The sequence below is a fragment of the Pogona vitticeps genome, chromosome 1 (genome assembly GCF_051106095.1).
Source record: "Pogona vitticeps strain Pit_001003342236 chromosome 1, PviZW2.1, whole genome shotgun sequence".
Lineage (NCBI taxonomy): Eukaryota > Metazoa > Chordata > Lepidosauria > Squamata > Agamidae > Pogona > Pogona vitticeps.
The window spans coordinates 88,506,911-88,525,579 of NC_135783.1; positions in this window are offsets into that span (position 1 = coordinate 88,506,911).

The following is an 18,669-nucleotide window of genomic DNA, read 5'->3' on the forward strand; positions in this document are numbered from 1 at the left end:
TGTTAGCTTTGGTGACGCTGTCCAACCATCTCATCCTCTGTCGTCCCCTTCTCCTCTTGCAAGATTAGCCACATTTATGAAACACTATATTTGCCCCTTACCTTCCATCAGCCCTCTACTGAAGCTCACTAAAAAGGTAAAGGTAAAGGTTCCCCTTAACAATTTTGTCCAGTCGTGTTCGACTCTAGGGGGCGGTGCTCATCCCCGTTTCCAAGCCATAGAGCCGACGTTTTGTCCAAAGACAATCTTCCGTGGTCACATGGCCAGTGCGACTTAGACACGGAACGTTGTTACCTTCCCACCGAGGTGGTCCCTATTAATCTACTCGCATTTGCATGCTTTCGAACCGCTGGGTTGGTGGGAGCTGAGAGAAGCTCACTATGTCAATCAAAATGAGAGAGAAAGACATATAAGTACCTATTCCAAGAAACAGGTTCCTGAAGATTCAGGGGAATGTGGAGGAGAAATGATCCAGAAAATTAAAAGGAAAAATGTGACATAGAATAAAAATCTCTCTCTCTCTCTCTCTCTCTCTCTCTCTCTCTCTCTCTGTGTGTGTGTGTGTGTGTGTGTGTGTGTGTGTGTGTGTGAGAGAGAGAGAGAGAGAGAGAGAGAGAGAGAGAACATGTGTGTGGTGTAGAATCTCCCAGAAGTACTCTAATCCATTGTAAAAATGGAAGTTTCTCTCAGAATCAGGACCAACTATAAGGCCCAAAGGTCCAATAGGAGTCCAAATTTGCAAAAGGCAAAGTTACTTGAGAAGAAGCGAACTGAGTAGCATCTATATGTGAGTATGAACATGAGTGTGAAGGATTGTGACTCTGGGTCTCCTTGTCCCAAGCAACAATTGCTTTTTTGCTCCACTGATGTCCCTAATTTTCCAGCATTCTGGTTAGCTTCCCTTCCTTCTCCTCTAAAATTCAGTTCTGTGTTGGTATAAGGCAAGGTGGAAGAGAAAGGGCATTGCACCTCTTCTCTTAGTTCCCAGAAAGTAAAGCATCCCTTTGTCCTGCAGCACACAATGTGACCATCGCATCTTATCAAGGTACATGCTGGGGCTGGAGCCATTGAAAGTATCCCTCTTTGTAGCCTGTCCAGACTGTTCCATTGTCTTCCAGCTCAGCCAGAGCCTGGTTGTCACAGCAATCATGTATCTGCCTTTTTAAAAATTCATTCCAGCATGCAAAGAAATTCTCATCCCCTTTTGCCAACAGGAAATAGTTAACGGTGCTGTGTATAAAGATTGGACCTGATTAACGCTCAGCATCCTCAGGTAAGTTCATATTTCATATGCTTCTGGCTTTTTCTTTTCTTGGAAGAGAAGGAGGGGGCCAAATACCAGGGAAAACCTCTTAACTGTTAGAGCAGTACAACAATGGAATCAATTGCCTCAGGAGATGGTTAGCATTCCAACAGTAAAGGCATTGAGGTAAAAATTGGGGAACCACACAGAGATGAAACTCAGACTGAAGAGTTTTTGCCTTCCATCTGGAAGATCAAATGTCTCCTCCCCACCCTCATCTAGTTGTGCCTTCTCTTCCTCAAAGACAAATCTAATTTTGACTCATCTTGGGCCAATAAAATCTTCATTTTGGAACGCCCTTAAGATTTCATCTCACCGCTTTTCTTTTTTGTTATTAGATCTGCCTCTTCTTTGCTTTCTCTCTTCCTAACTACATCTCTTACTCTTTATTCTCCAAATTAAACTCATCCCCTCCAGCTGCAATTAGTAGACTTGAATATATTAATTGCAACATGTAGCATATTTATGTGCTAATGTGTATCACATTAAGTGCATTGCATGCATTGTGGAACCTGCTGGTGTTAACACGCCTGTGTTTGCTTTCTGCTCTTGAACATGAGGGACTTTCTTTCCTGAAGGTCACTAGAATATTGTTAGTGGATCCAAAGCCCCTTAAGGAGGTTTGTGTTATTTTCTGAAACACAGCAAAACCAAAATAGCCTTGGCTGCACACAAAACATCTGATCATAGTGGAAGGATCCAGAGATAAAAATAGAAAACTGAGCCACATTTACTCAGTCCTTCCTTCCTTCCTTCCTTCCTTCCTTCCTTCCTTCCTTCCTTCCACATTTAAAATAAATTCTGTACAGTATTTAACAATAAACTCATTATAATACATTATCTGTTTACATTAGAAGATCGCAGCCCAAACTGTAAACAGAACTGATGTAAGATATTTGTATTTTAAAAAGAAGAGAGAGAAAACAATTATGCCACAACTAATATACATTTAATGTATTCATGAATGTTTTTATACAATTATATATAATATTTTTTAAATATTCTGGCTGAAATCCTGTTAATTTAGCTATGTCACATAAGGCTGATGTCGTCATTAGCAACGGTGGCTCTTTAAAAAGAAAACATTTCTGATTTCAACCTTGAAGGTCCTAAGGTTCCTATGGAATCCCTTTCACTCTTCAGGAAGCCATTAAGAGCTGGAGAACAGGTGGAGAGTCTTTAATTCTCAAAAATTGCCGCCACCTGTAAAGTCGTCCCTGTAGCAGCCATTTTGGGTAACTAAAAACATCCCCCCACCCTGAAGCCCCCAATGGCTTCCTGTCGATGAAAAGCATTCTATGGGAGTATTGGAGCCTTTGGCGGCACCATCAGAAAGGCTGCAGATGGAGACATCATCAGCTTTGTGCAGTGTAACCAACAGAACAGGATTTAAGCCAGTATGTTTATAATATTTTTGACCTGGACAATGTGTAGCAAGGAGAAATAAAACTGTGAAAATACTATTAAAAAAAAAAAGCAAATAATGCCATAAAAACAACAGAAAGCAGTAATAAAAATGTATTAAAACATCAAAACAACATTAATACCACTAGATGCAATATTAGGAGTCATCCACTTGGTAGGCTTGTTCCTGTTAGATTCTTTGATCACCAAGGATGGAGAAAACTTATTTTATTATTTTTTTAAAAAATGTTTCCATGCGGAGTCATCTCCACTATAGAAAGTGCTCAAGGACAAGATCTGATTTCAACTGATTAATGGATTTGATAGTTTAAATGTATTTGCTGTGTTAGATAAGTAGAGCAAAGAAAGTTGATAAAAGAAGTGAAAAAAAATTAGCTTATTATTGTTGCCTCATCAAAGTATGAACATGAAATTGGAGCCACAATCACAATCAATTTTGCATAAATTAAGATAGTAACTAAAATGTAAAATGTGTTGCATTTGCTAAAATAATGTAAAGTTAAGACTGAAACAATTTTTAAAGCCTAGTGTTCTGTATATATTGTAAACAAATGAATTAATTTTTGTTTTCTTTACATATTACATATGTAATACAGAATATTACATATTGTTCTCTCTCTCATGTAATACAATTGGTTATATGACCAAGATACCAGAACTGCTAGGTGAGTTCAAAGAAAGAAATATATATATTCTGTTCTATGAAAAAATGTACATTTTTCCACATGAAAGAAAAATAGTTGCATTCAACAGAAAGTGTTATCTATTGTCCATAATCTCATTGTCAACAAAGCCACCCAAAATCAGTGCGATGATCAATTTCTCCTTCCTGTCATTATCCAATACAGCCATTGTATTAGGTGAAGCTGCCCATGTATCCTAAAATCTCATTTTGGAGGGTGGGGAAACAATTTTTCCCCAAACCTCAGTGAAAACTACTGATGTATTTCATTCAGATATAACAGGCACTAAATTGTTTTAATGAAGTTCTGGGCAATACTATCTTGGCAACTACTGGCAAAGTTGGTTCACACATGCTCCGTTTTATTCTGCAATTAGAAGGCTGCCAAGATTCTTCAGAGACACTTAATGCCGCAGAGTGGATTTGGTGGATTCTTTAGCTTTTTAGAATAGACTCTGCTGTCTCTTGTCTCCCTCCCTTCTTGAGACATAAAGAGCAATGGTCTAAAGAGAACATCTTCTGTGTTTGCAGCCTCTTTGTGCAGACAACATCCCTAACTTTCAAGGGTTGCCAATCACGAAGAGACCCTCTACATCAGGGGTCTCAAACTCAATTTACCTGGGGGCCGCTGGAGGCAGAATCTGGGTGAGACTGGGCCGCATTAGATTTTCCACCAAGCGGAGCAAGAGCCCGAGGAAGCCACCCAGGAGTTTCTTAGCCTGGCTGGGGCTCTGAGGAGGAGGAAGGGCACGCGAGCCCTCGTTGCCAGCCACGACCCCCTCCAGCTCCTTCTTCACTACCACCACCACCAGCAGCAGCAGGATGAAGTGGAGAAGGGAGGGAGCACCAGCAACTGCCTAGCAGGGTGGGGAGGAGGGCAAGACATAAAATTAAAAAAAAAAACCTCACAGAATTCTCCCTGCCAAAGGAGAAAAGCCCACACCGGTACTTGCGAAATTAAACAGAACGGGGCAGGGGCCCCACAGGTGCTCTTGACAGCAGAGGATGTGTGGGCCCTTTGAGGGGGCAGGCAAGTCAGGGGCCACAAACTATCATCCGGCGGGCTGCAAAAGGCCCCCAGGCTGCATGTTTGAGACCCCTGTTCTACATGTAGCAGAAGCTCTCTCCATTTGTCCACTTTGAATTTTATTTATTATTTCTTTATTTAAAACATTTTACCCCACTTTTCTCCTTAAAAGGACCCAAGGCAGCTTACATCATTAAAAGACAACATTTAAAAGCTAACAAGCGTGAGTATAAAAATACTATAAAAAAATCAAACAAATACCATACAAAAAACATAAGCAACACCAAAACACATTCAAAGCAGTAAAGTACAACAATCCATTAGAAAAACAAAAACAAACAAGCAAAAAGTTTGTTTGGCACTCGCAAGCCAACTACACCAGAGTACAGGTTGCTGTCCTCTGAAGATGCCGGCCACAGAGACTGGCGAAACGTCAGGAAGAACAGCCTTCAGAACACGGCCAAAGAGCCCGAAAAACCCAGAACAACCATTAGATCCTGACCGTGAAAGCCTTCGTGAATATATTAAAACAAACAAAAATCCTCACTCAAGCAGGCAGGCAGTCATTAAGGGAGAACTTTCCTTTGTCTGCTTGGGGAAGAACAGCAAAGATGCAGCCAGCCTGGCCTCCTTTGGGAGGAAGTTCCAAATCTGGGAGCAGTGACAGAGAAGGCCCTCTCCTATGCATCCACCCAATGCATCTGTGAAAGTGGTGGGGCTGAGAGAAAGGCCTCTCCTAACACCTGAGCAGGCTTATAAAGGGAGACACAATCCTTGAGGTTGCTTGAACCCAATTCGCTTAGTGCGTAATAATTTAGAACCAGCACTTTGAATTGTGCCGAGAAACAGATCAGCAGCCGGTGGAGGGTTCATTTATGTGATCCCTGATGAGGGCCTGATACATGGATTATCGTTGCTGATTAGGGCCTATTACAGGGATCATTTATGTGATCCCTGTAGCAGGCCATCATCAGCGATCTGGCTTCTGCATTTTGGACCTGCTTTTGCTTGCACACAAGTCGAACTCCTTGAAAAGGCAGAGGATCTGCTTTACCAGGGTTTTGCACCCTGCAAAAAAAATGCTGCTAACGTGAGAATGTGAGAAAACAGCGCCATTCTGTCTGTGCGCTTGATGGCTGCACGGGTGGGGGAATCTTTGCCCATCCTGCCCTGCCCCCCCAAGAATGGAGATACAGGCTGCTTGGGCACCTGTATATCACACAGAGCTTTCTTGAGGCTTGACCATCTATGAGAAGGATGCCTGCCCTCCAACAGGCCTCTCCTTCAAGGCTGAACAATCCACCACCTAAATTTCACAAGTATAGGGCCATTGTCAGCCAAGAGGTTCATCTGGGTGTTAGCCAGCTGGGAATCAGGAGTTGGGATTCGCCTTAGGTGGGAACAGGGTAAGGTAAGGCAGGTACCCTTACGTGCCCCCCCAGCATCTGCACTACATCAGACCCCTCTGCACTGGGAGGGAAGTTATAATTAATCTGTTAATGAAGTGTAGCCCTAGTTAACCCATCACTTATGTCTGTCTCCTTATTTGGGTGGATGGGCAAGGCTTGCACAGACTGGAATGCAGACATCAGAACTGGAGGCGCAACCCCGTCATGCATGTGTACACTTTTTCCAGGCTCAGCACCTTCACAGGGCTTTTCTGCCATTGGAATGTTTCTCATCCAGCAAGACATTAAAAAAAATCAGTGTGTGGCTTTCAAATGTAGGCACATGAGCTTCTGGAACATCACCTAGTCCAATAAAGTGCCCAAGGATACAGAACTAGTGGAAATCGGGGCATAAGAGGTGGATATAATTGGTGCTTCTGTATTTGTTGCTTTATTTTAATGATTGCACTCTCTTTCTTCTGAGAAATGTCAGTGGAGCCCAAATCTGTTCATTGTGACACCATTACATTGTAGGAGATCAGATGTGTCAGATTTTATCTGTGTCAGCAGCAGTCTTATGAAAGTGAAACCCATCATTATCATTTAATTGCCTTAATCCAGGTCAGATACAGACTCAGAAAAAGAGATCCTGGTTATTATAGTATAACTGAATCAAAACCAGCATTTTGCCATGGGATAAAAATAGAATATTGTGCTTCTGCATAGACATAAATGATTCAGATTGAAGGGTCTGGTGCATACTCTGAGGAGGATTCTTGAGCAAGTGCACTTGCTGGTAAAATGTTGCTTTTAATTACGGAACTTTGCAGGGTTCTAGAGCTATGAAAATCAAATGTCGTATGTTGTTATACTTGCATGCAATGCCTTGACAGGACCTAATCTCTATGACCTGATATGCATGAGTGTATACTTATTTCTACAGTAGGATATTTCACTTAATGCTCCTGGTTGACAGACAATGCTATCATATAGATTCTTAGAAAGACATCTGGAAATTCATGGAGGTACTGAATGTGCATCTTTGGGTCATTTTTTTAAGTACATTAATTAATTCTAATCAATTAAAATATGATTGTAGCTTGCAGTACCACTTCAGATACTAGGTGACAGACTTTGGTAATCATGACATACAGTGATATTCAGGTCAGTGATTTCTGTAAAAAGAAGGGAATCTTTAAGAAGCCAGTTTGTAAATAAATAACAAGCAAAATCTGCAGTGATAACTGAAGTCACAGAGAAGACGGCAGTGGAAAAAGTTGTGTCCAGAACAGCTAAGGCACCAAAGCAGAAATATGCAAGACAAGTGTATTAAGAGCCAGGAGCACCTTTGGAGATAAAAAGAAAACTGCAAGCAAGTCTTGGCTTATGGCTGTGATCCATTAATTGCAGCGGTTCTGTTTCATATTCTTGTACCTCCTGCCATGCAACCAGATGGAAAGAAGACCTCTAAGGTTAGTTTGCAGTGGATTTTAGTTACTTCAGAGGATTGGCTGCATCTCCTGCTAAGGGCACCTCACAAGAAAACATGAGGTACATCTACAGTCTATGGTGATCTTTGCACTTGAGAGAGAAAATGCAGCCCTGAACTTCCTTTGAAGCACTGTGTACATCATGCTTTATAATCCTTGTGAAAAGAGGGAGCAGAAAATAAATAGATGTGGTGAGGACTGTTTCCATGTTGTTTTGGTATGCTCCGTTGAGGAAACTGTCCTTGGGAGCACCTAACTTAGTTCTTTGACATTTTAAAAAAATTAGCTCTCAAGGCCAAAAACATCTCAGTGAGATGAACAAAATGTTCCATCAGCCTTTAAAGAACAGAATAAAGCCAAATTCAGACAATTCATTTCACAGTGAAATAAACCTTGTTCTTCATCTCCCTCTCTGTCCCTCTCTCTCTCTCAGGAATGAAAAAGTTCTAGCAGTATTGTGTATTTTAGTGCATCCTGAGTGAGACAGGACTCGAGAATTACGGAGTTTGCAATGTGTGTGTCACTTTTTAAAAAGATAAAAGCCAGAATGGGATTGGATGGAATAGAGACTTCTTAATAAAAACTGGCGCTAAAAATAGTGGGATGCAATGGACAATTATCAGGACAATATTTTAGATGGAAATCTCCAAAATAGTGCCCCCAAACCCACAGGAACAGAACATAGTGGCTCAGAATGGCAACTTCCAAGTAGGATAAGGATTATTTTCAATAGTTTCCTGTTTCCCTTACACCTCTCTCGTACACTTTCCTGAAGAATTCCCCAACTGTCTACAGCAGATTTTGGAGAAATCAGTGAAAATAATTTCCCCATTTTTCCAACAGAAAATCACATAAGGCAAATCCTGCTTATCACATCTCCAGTTCCTTCTGTGTGCTTATTGTCTCATCTTTACAATCAGACAGGAAAGCTGTCTCTAAACCAGGTGACTGATTTGTTTCAGCCACCCTCCATTTGACAGTGTCCCCTCCTAAACCTTGGGGATTCCACACCATGGAAAAATACATCTCCTGAAAAAGAACTACGGTACATTATGTCAAAGAACTGATCACAGCCCAATGGCCTTTTGTGTGTATGTGAATGTATAGATCTCAATATCACCTACAGTAATCAAGACAATCCAGCCCCTTTAACCTCTTGTTCCTCCTGTTCCCCTGGTCTTTTTCAATGTATTTCTCCCTTCCTTACTCCTTACTCTCATACTTTCTACTGTAAGGATACTTTCAGTATGCCAGAAATTAAGTGCTGGTCTTTATCTTCATTCAGATTTATAAATACAGTCTTAACACTGTGTTACATTTGTGCTAAAGATATGACAGAAAGTAAACCATAACTTCCCATGAATTTTATGATCACTTTCTCCTTTACTCATGAGGTCCACATAATTTACTTTGCACAGAGGTTTCCATTTGGGTACCTATACAGCATTAAACCATATTTTTATGTAGAGCTCCAGGTAATTCACAGAGGTTATATATTTTCATGTCATTCACAACACAACCTTTCCAAATGTTTGATTCATGTGCAAATAGTGCTCATCAGTTAGCCATTTGTACCATCCTGAGGTATTTACACAACAGCCACAGGCACACCAATACTGGAAAGAGCCATGCCCATCATAAATTAAACGTAGATGTTTGGACACAGGATCTGCCTCTGCTTCTTTGTGTTTTGTTTTAAGTGTAATGGTCTGATAATAAGCACCCCTAGTTCACCTTGAGAGCAAAAGGAGCCCCCATTATATACTCAGTTGATCAGAACAATCAAAGTCTGGGTTCAGTTCATCCTATGGGAACTCAGACACCTCTACACCAGAAAACACTTAAGTGAAATGTATTCAGCTTGATTAAAAAAGGAAAAAAATCAAAATGAAGCAACAGTGTGTGTCTCACTCAAGCAAGATTTTACATGCGAGAAAGGGAAAAGAGACAATCTAGACTAGGCATTCTCAGCCTTTGTTTGGTCATGGCCAGAAACACAACAACAAGAACAGCAAAAATAAGCCATTTCAGGATTGTATAAATCAAATAATGAACCTGTTGTGTGAAGAATTGTTTCTAGTTTGTGGCCCCCTTGAAATATGTCAGGGGCCACCAGGGGGCCATATAGCCCCCGTTGAGAATGGCTGGTCTAGACCCTGTTTGGGACTCTCTAGCTGTGGAAGTCCCAGTTGCGTCCCTAAGGGCAGTTGAAGACCCTGCTTCTAAACATTAGCTTTTAATGAGACTCATCTTCATCTCTAATGACCAATATTGTATCATATTGCTTGTGCAAAATCTAAATATAGATGCAAGCACCTGAATTATTATTGGTTCCTTCAAGCAAAGTCCAGCATATGTCCAGTCACCCACTGACATCATCTGTTTGACTATGTACTAACTCCAAACCTTTTTAAAGATCTGGGGACATGTTGGTTTAACTGTCACTTCCCCAAAATGGCTACTTACACTACCTTAAGAGCCAAAAGTATATTTCTTGGTTTACAGTGGTGTCCATGCTTATAAACAAACTTCAAATCAAGTAATTACTTCCTGGTCAGAAGATTTGTGTAACCTGTAGCCTACCTAACATGTTACACAATTTTAAGCTGCTGAATTTGATAACATTAATTTCACACAGATATAGTTAATCACAAGGATCACAGGGGCTCCTACACTATCATAGAATGTGTCACTACCTGATTTTCAGGGTTTCCCTCCTGAACTACAGTGGCCTGCTACCATACCAGCCTAAAGATACTGATCTTGTCTGCTTGAAGAAGCTCAGCAGGGACAGGCCTGCTTTTGATCAGAGACCTTCGGGGAAGACCATGGACATATCTAGTAAAGAATTCTGCCTGAAATCATGGAAAGCTCCTGTCAGAAAGAGATGACAATACAGGGCTAGAAGGACCAATTATCTGACTCAGTCTAAAGCAGCTTGCAATTTTCTCTTGTTCCTAGAGCTCCTCCACTCTCTTCATCAGGGTTTCCAGACTTCTTGTGTATCATTTTCAGAAGACTTGAGGGGCTACCCTAGGAAGAGGGGCAAGGAAGTCCTCTTTGACTTTATAGATCCAGATCATATACAAGCATTTAGCAAGAGATCTACAGCTCAAGACTCAGATTAGTATTGAGCTGCCTAAGCTTGAGATAGGGGTAAAACGGCATAAGCATCCTGTTCCTGTCTGTTCCAGGAAGCTGCCTGTTGTGTGACCTGTTGTCACAGCCATATTAATAGGGATGCCTGTCAGTGTGAGAAAAGTGAGGGTGCTTATATTATTTCCCTTCCACTCCACATTTAACCAGCAGAATACTAGCCTTAGGCCGCAACCTTCTACACACTTATGTGGTGTGAGGCTTAATATTTCTGAGTCAACATGCAAACAACTGCAGTCTTAAACAACCTGCAGAGCTTTGTTTTAATATTTCCCTGCTTTGTGGCACTCCAGCTTCTAGCTTCTTTTACTTCTTCCTGACAAAGAACACACAGCACCTCCTGCCCTTAAATCCTGTTCAAGATTTCCCTCCATTCCAGGCAATTTGCCATGGCCTGTTTTTAATAATAATATTACATGCCACCAAATTCTGACTTATGGCAACCCTTTCCAGCATTTTCTAGTACCCAGAAGTGGCTTGCCATTCCCTTCTTCTGGGGACATCCTGGGACGTTATGGCTTGCCCAGTTCCACACAGGCTCACTCTTTGGTGATGGACACTAGAAAATAGAACTCCCAACATCTGGCTCTGTAGCCAGATATCAAACTTACTGGGCTATGCAGCCAGCTGGCCTGTTTTTAGCATGATCAAAACCATCCAATCCTAACTGGGAGTCACTGGAACACAAGGCTGCCCATATCCTTGCATTCCCAGCTTGTAGCCTGAACACAAGGAGAAGTGAATTTTGTTCTTCTGTGAAACATAAAGCTTCGGCAGATGCAGAATCCTCATACTAAGGGGAGATGGAACCCCTCTGTTCCATGTGTTCCAATAATGGGATAGAAGTTATGGATTTCTTTGCATCTCTTCACCCTGTTGGTGAGAACTACGGCATCCCTGTAACATAAAAACAAGGTCTGATTGATTGCCAGAATGGCTCCCTCTTGGTAGTTTGTGCTTACTGGAGGGTCATCATAGAATGTTTGACAAGAGCGTTCCTGAATATTCTGCCATACTTCAGCAATTTTAGACGCCTGGTGATGGGGAGAGCCGAAGGCTACTCACAGATGACAGGCAATTGGTGTGTTTTGCAGAGAGAAAGAGAAGGAGACCTACTTTAAAATATTTCAGGATATACTGTCCCAGTTATAAAATAATTTGCATGACAATATTTCCAGACATAGATTTTAAATCCTTGAAAATATTACCAAAAATTAAACCAAAGAGAACACAGTTGTTGCTTCTGCTTCATCAAAAATCTGCTTATAATTTGGAAAAGTGTGACCATTCTGACCCCCACTCTATGGAGGGGAAACGGTCACTTTGATGCCAGGGGACTCAAATATATACAGGAGGAGATTCCTAACAGAGTAGAACAGAGGGAATGCAAACAACTAAAAAAGGATAACTGGGACAAGTCAAAATTCTTCTTAGTGACTATTTTGTGTCACTGCTTCCCAAAGCATGCCAACAGGCAACTGAGTGGTTGATGCAGGACAAAAGGAATTACAAATTAGCATATGGACATATTTTCCACATGCACGTTTTCACAGAAATGATGGCTTTTTGCTGGTACTTCTTGTCAGAGGTTGCTGTCCTTTTGAGTGCTCAGAAGTGTTGTGTAACTGCTGAATAGCAGTTCTTGATTACAACTTTCAATGGTACGCAGTTTGAGGGGGACCACATGACAAGAAGCAAGTATTAGGTAGCAGTCAAGTGTGTTGGCACTCTTCATTGATAAAACAGAGAAGAGAAAATGAAGGTACATTTTCAGGCAACTATCTGGCTCGCTGTTGCTTCTCTTGCTTCCTAATGCTTCCCCTCTACCCCAAGGCCAAAACCACTGTGTTTTTATGAGAAAAAACTTGTCACAGTTGCTGTCTTGTGCTGGGGAGGATGATGTTACAGGCCACTCTAATCAACTCTGTTCCCATAGTGGCCAAGCAAATTCTTGTGAGAAACACAACATGTAGATTTAAGGGAATCCTGTTCCCTAGCAAATAACTAGTATCATGACATGGCATCTAACTAGTATAACAGCATAGAATTTCTGATACTGAAAGTAGTAGATAGCCATAACGGCTAGTAATCATTAGTTTCCTCCATACATTTGTGTAATTCCCTCTTATACTCATCCAAGATAGTGATTATACCAGGAAGGAAATTCCAGAATTCATGTAGTGTGTGAAAAGTTTTCTTTTCTTTGCTCTGATTAACCTGCCTCTAAAATTCATTGAATGACTCTGGATGCTTATGTTATGAGAAGGGAGATAATGTTATCTGCAGTGTACCTAAGATGATACCCCTCTGTCATCATGTCTTTGCATCATGTATTTTTTCGTTAAGCTCCATTACTCTTCTATGCTTCACAGGGGAGTTGACCCAGCTTCTTCATCATTTCACCTTCAATTTCATGTTCTCTCTTCTGCATTATCTTTCAGCTCTAGATAAAGTAGTTCCCACAATTTCTACAACCATTCCTTTTAGAACGAGCTCAGCAAACACAATAATCTTGTTTTCGTTTATGTCCATCTGTGCTGAATCTGCCTATAATAGTCATGATGACTCTGATCTGTTCATTGATTTCCATTTTAAAAAGTGCTCCAAGTCACATTTTGGGATCAAGTTTGTGCATATAAGTATAAAGTATGTTTATAGGTATATTTCTTGCCTAAGCACTGCTTACTCGGTTTACCTTATCGTCTCTCAGGTATGAATGTTCTAAATGCTCTAAATTAGCTTCTGAGATTCTGTCAACCTATTCCATCTGTCTGGGTCGTGTTCTAATCAAATCAACCCTTAGCAATGCTTAGTTCAAAATAAACAACAATAACAACACGATTGGTAGGCTTTTCATAAGTCTGCCTTTTAAGAGACTGATTGGGTCCACTTCAGCATGAAAAAAGAGGTTACTGCGCAGCAGTAAATGTTTCCTATAATAAGACTGGATTTTAGCTGCTATGAAATTTAGTTCTCTCTCACACACTCATTCACTCATTCACTCACTCAGCTTATCCTGTATCGTGGCCAGTTGTTTTGGGATAGCACTGGGTTGTTCTGGTATATTTCGTTGTAGGCTTGACTGTAATTAACCTTGAGTCCTCTCATTGGGAGAAAGATAGCTTGTAAATTAGATTAGATAGATAGATAGATAGATAGATAGATAGATAGATAGATAGATAGATAGATAGATAGATAGATAGATAGATAGATAGATAGATAGATAGATAGATAGATAGATAGATAGATAGATAGATAGATAGATAGATAGATAGATAGATAGATAAAATCAATACAGTACATCATTCTGGTATTGGTGATCCACACATGGAGAGAGTATTTGTTGACATATGTATTGGAAAGCGCTGGCTCATGCTGGTATCACCAGTCTACACACCTCCAGAAATGCTCTTTGAGGACTGACTCCCAACACAGAGTTTGGCCTATCTTGACTGCCTCTTCCCACCTACTTCACTCCCTCCTCCCTTCCCATTTTGGTTTGTGTGCCCATCCTTCTCAAAGCTTCACATTTTCACCACAATGCTTCATAATTTTTTTCCTCATTTTTTGTGGAATGGTGCAAAAAATGATAAGATTTTCTTTACAAACAAAATGCTGGAGCAACTGATATCTTCTTCACCCTGATAGCCCAAGAATATTGAACAAGAGCAGCATTATTGTGTGGAAGGCTGGAGACCAACCTGCTCAAATACACTCATTAGAAAACATCATCAAATGGCACAGTCCCACAAATGCACAATCTGCAGGCATCAACACAGTACTGGCATCCATGCAAGCAAACTGTACACTGGCACAACTGGAGGTAAAACATATAGATGCAGTACTGGTATCTTAGGTGCAAGGAAAGTTGAACAATTTCTCAGTGTGGAGGGACCCTCAATCTCCCCCTCTCTCTTTTCTGTTGGCAAGGGGGAAAAATAGATATGATCAGAACTACCCCTGGCTTGGAGGAGATCAGGGAGCATATGCTGAAAACACCTGAAGAAGGATTTTAAGCAAATAAGTAGTCAACAAACTACAAGCCTACAAGCATATACACAACTCATTGGGATTCCCCTTGTTTAGGATGGATTATATTGTAAAGCATGTTCAGTTCCTTAAAAGGCAATACATTTTCCTTTTTAACAAGATTACTTCAACACACAATTTGGTCCAAAGTCTCCTACATTGCATTAGGGATTTCTGTCGAAAGCCTTCTTTAAATGCCACCCTAGCATCTTTTTAACATGGAGGTAGATTTGAATTCTGTGAGGTTACACAGACAAAGCCTGTCCTGACTATCTCATTTCTAGTCCAGAATGCCTGAGACTCTTTTTAAGGCTCGTGGCACCTTGGGAAATGCAAAATGCATTTGTTTCAGCTAATGAATGCTGGACTGTGCTAGGAGTAGTAATCTTTGATGTAATTCCTATTAGTTTGAAACATGTTTCCCTTCAGTATTATTTAGAGAATGTAATTCCCTGAAGATGCAGCTTCTGGCAGCTATTCTAAATTCTTTAACACCTGGGGAGTCAAATTACAATAAATCTCGTACAAATCCTAGCCCCGAAATTGAGAGGAATAATGGTATTTAGAAAATGTGATTTAGATGTCTGGATAGATCTGCTAGTACATTCTAATAGCCTCCCACAAGTCTGTGTGACTTTGCTTGCCTGCTGTTCTTCTGCATAATATAGCAATTCATCTGGGGGTGGGCTAAAAGTTATTTCTGGACTATTAATATTTATGAAATTGGTAAGTGTACTGCATTTGGTATAGAGGCACTTGATATAGCTGAACAATGGAAAGACTAAGGATGTGATGTAATGTAAAAATGCAGTTATAACAAGGGGGATAGTTATAACATAGTTATAACAAGGGGGACTCTAATACTGCTAGAATTGTTGTATATCACAAGCTGAATATCAACCAACAGTTTGATGTGGCTACAAAAACAAACAAACCCACAAATGCTATCGTATGCTGCATTTACAGAAGTATAGTCTCCACATCCTGTGAAGTACTAATCCCCCTCTATTTGGCACTGGTTAGGCCTCATCTTGAGTACTATATCTAGTTCTGAACACCATACTTTGAGAACACCAGCAAACTGGAACAAGTTCAGAGGAGGGCAACAAGGATGATCAAGAGGCTGGAAACCAAGCCCTATGAGGAAAAACTGGGCATGTTTAGCCTTAAAAAGCCTAAAGAGAGATAGTGCTTTTCTAATACTTGAAAGACTGTCATACAGAAGAGGGGCAGGATCTATTCTCAGTCATCTTAGATTGCAGAACACATAATAATCGGCTCGAGCTAAAGAAAGCCAGATTTAGGCTGAATATCAGGGAAAAATCCTTAACTGTTAGAGCAGTATGACAATGGAACCAAGTACCTTGGGTGGTGGTGAGTGCTCCAACGTGGGAGGCGTCCAAAAGAAAATTGGACAACCATCTGTTGGATCTGCTTTGATTTAGATTCCTGCTTTGATCAAGGGGTTGGACTCAATGGCCTCCATTATTCTATGATTCTGTGACCTATGATTTTATGATAATGCCTTTCTGTAAGATATTTATTTATTTATTTATTTATTTATTTATTTATTTATTTATTTATTTATTTATTTATTTATTCTTTAAGAGGATGCTAAAGACTGTCTTGTTTCAAGAGGGAGTCAAAAGCATCCTCTCTTCATCTATTTTATATATGTTTCCAGTATTGCCATCATTTGGGGTTTGTATCTATTTATTATTTACTTAAGATGTTTAATGTTGGGGTGGTTGAGTTACTGTTACATTGTGTTGCTGTGAACTGCTTAGAGTAGTGCTTAGAGTACTTAGCAGTATATAAATGCATGAAATATAAGTAAATAAATATATAAATAAATAAATAAATAAATAAATAAATAAATAAATAAATAAATAAATAAATAAATGCATCACTTTCTAGTATCGCACAGTCCCTTAATTATATATTAATGTATGTGTTAATGATAATCTACACAACTAGGGGTGTTTTCTGTACCATGTAAAAACATTGGGCAACTTTCGTATGTGAAGCAGCTGCTGCTGCAAGGATAATGGAACACAAGACTGCCATTTTGAAAGTTCCCCCAGTCTCTCTCTGACAGTTGCCACTTTTTGTACTAATTGTCCACAACTGGCATAGGAAGATAAGCCTGTGCATGTTCTACCTTGTTTCGTTTCATTTCCTTTCACATCCCCAAACTTTAAAGGCTGCTCTTGCATAAACCTCTCTGCACCTAATTAACTGAAATGTGAGTCTTGATCTCTTTACAAAGAGCAATTACTCCAGCAAATTTCACTGCAAAAAAATTCAGCCATTTCACCCATTTCTATGAACAATATGAAAAGATTAGGTCTGTAAAATGAAATTGTACCTATTTGTGCCTCCATGCATATTGGACATTTGAATTTTTTCAATATGAAGTCCAGTTTATCAACAAATTTGTAAATTTCAGAAAGTTCTTAACCATGAAACAACCATATGAAACCTCTCACTCATCCTTCCCTACTTACATTGGGTAGGATTTTCCCTAGCATATAATTTGTTCTGAATCTGATCGATGTGTATGTTTCTGAAAGACTTAATCCCTCAATGTGGAGAAATAATATGTTGAGGTATATTTAGACACTTATCCAAGGTAAGTGTGATAAAAGCACTTGATTAATTTCTTAATGAGAGATGTGAGTCACAGGAACAAGTCTTAATATATTTCTTGAGGAACTTTGCTTGCAAAATGCTAAACCATTCATATAGAAGTTTCTTTTGTTCTCATGAAAAAAGAGAATTATAATGTGTAACTGTGGGTGTAGTCAATATTTCAGTGTTTCCAGTGCTTGTGAGAGATGATTTGTAGACTGAAGGGCACACTTTATCTTGTAATGTGACTATTAGAGAAAATTATCTTATAATGGTATTGCAGTGGTACTTCACCCCACTTATTACAAATAAGATCAATATATTGAAGTGTATGACAAGATGGGAAAGAATCACATTTGATATCTTTCTCTGTGGGTAACACAATTTTGGAGAGAACAGTACTTGAGAATGTGTTTGGTCATTTAGCTCAGTTGCATCCTTTATTACTTTTATTGATGCACATTAACATGATAAAGATGGCTAACTATTTTCATATGTGGCTATACTTCAGTGGAAAGATGTCAGTCTAGAATCTTCTGGCTAATTCTTTTGTTATCTTCTGTCATCTGCTGCTTTTCATTGAAAGGGGAGAAAGTGAATTCCTCATCCACCTGTGTCTGACAGCAGTGCCTATATTCAAAAAGCTACTCTACATGTCTCCTCCTTCAGTGTATCTGGCATGTTTCTCAAATTGCCTCTTAACTGTTACCAGTGCCATCTCTTTCTTCTTCCTTTACCTTAGATAGTCCCATTGCAGAAAACTCATTATTTCATTTCTTTTATTTATTTAAATAATTTATACCCTGCCTTTCTCCTTATAAAGGGCCCAAGATGGCCATCATGGAGAAACTGTCAAGCCATGTGACTGTCAAGCCATGTGACACATCTTTCAAATTGATTACAGCCAGGGCTGGTTCTTCCACGAGGCAGAGTAAGCTATCCACGCCAGGCAGCAAGGAAGTGTCATGATTACTGAATATTTTTTGTTTTGTTTTGTTTTGTTTTGCTTCTTTAAAGGGAGACAGACACCTGGGGAGTTTCTTCATATGCTAGGTTGGCTTTGGGTACTGCACATCTAGTCTTGAGTGGAACTGCCATCTATTGCTCTGTCACAGGCAGCAACATATCTTAGACCAGCCATACGGACAGCTTCAGGATACGTATGGAGATCCACCAGTGATTTCCAGACTAGAGTTTTACAATGAGCTCTTTTGATATTCCATGATGGTGTGCTTCGATGTTGACTCATTTCCTGAGGGACTGCAAGTTTTCCAATAAAGGAAATAAATAAATGAAGTGCCACAACTGTTAAACTTACAACAACTTTAGACTGATTTAATTGCAAAGTAAGCCCAGTGCTAGTATTATAGAAATTCTGGAATATTCCTAGGCCTTGATGAATCTGTAGTCAAAGGGACTATAATGGTGAAACAGTAATCAAGAATGTTTTTGTGGGTCAAATAAGAAATATGAATGGCAGGCTGAGGAAGGCATTCAGGGAAAGTTGATTTAACGATGCAGAGAGTGTAGGAATGTAT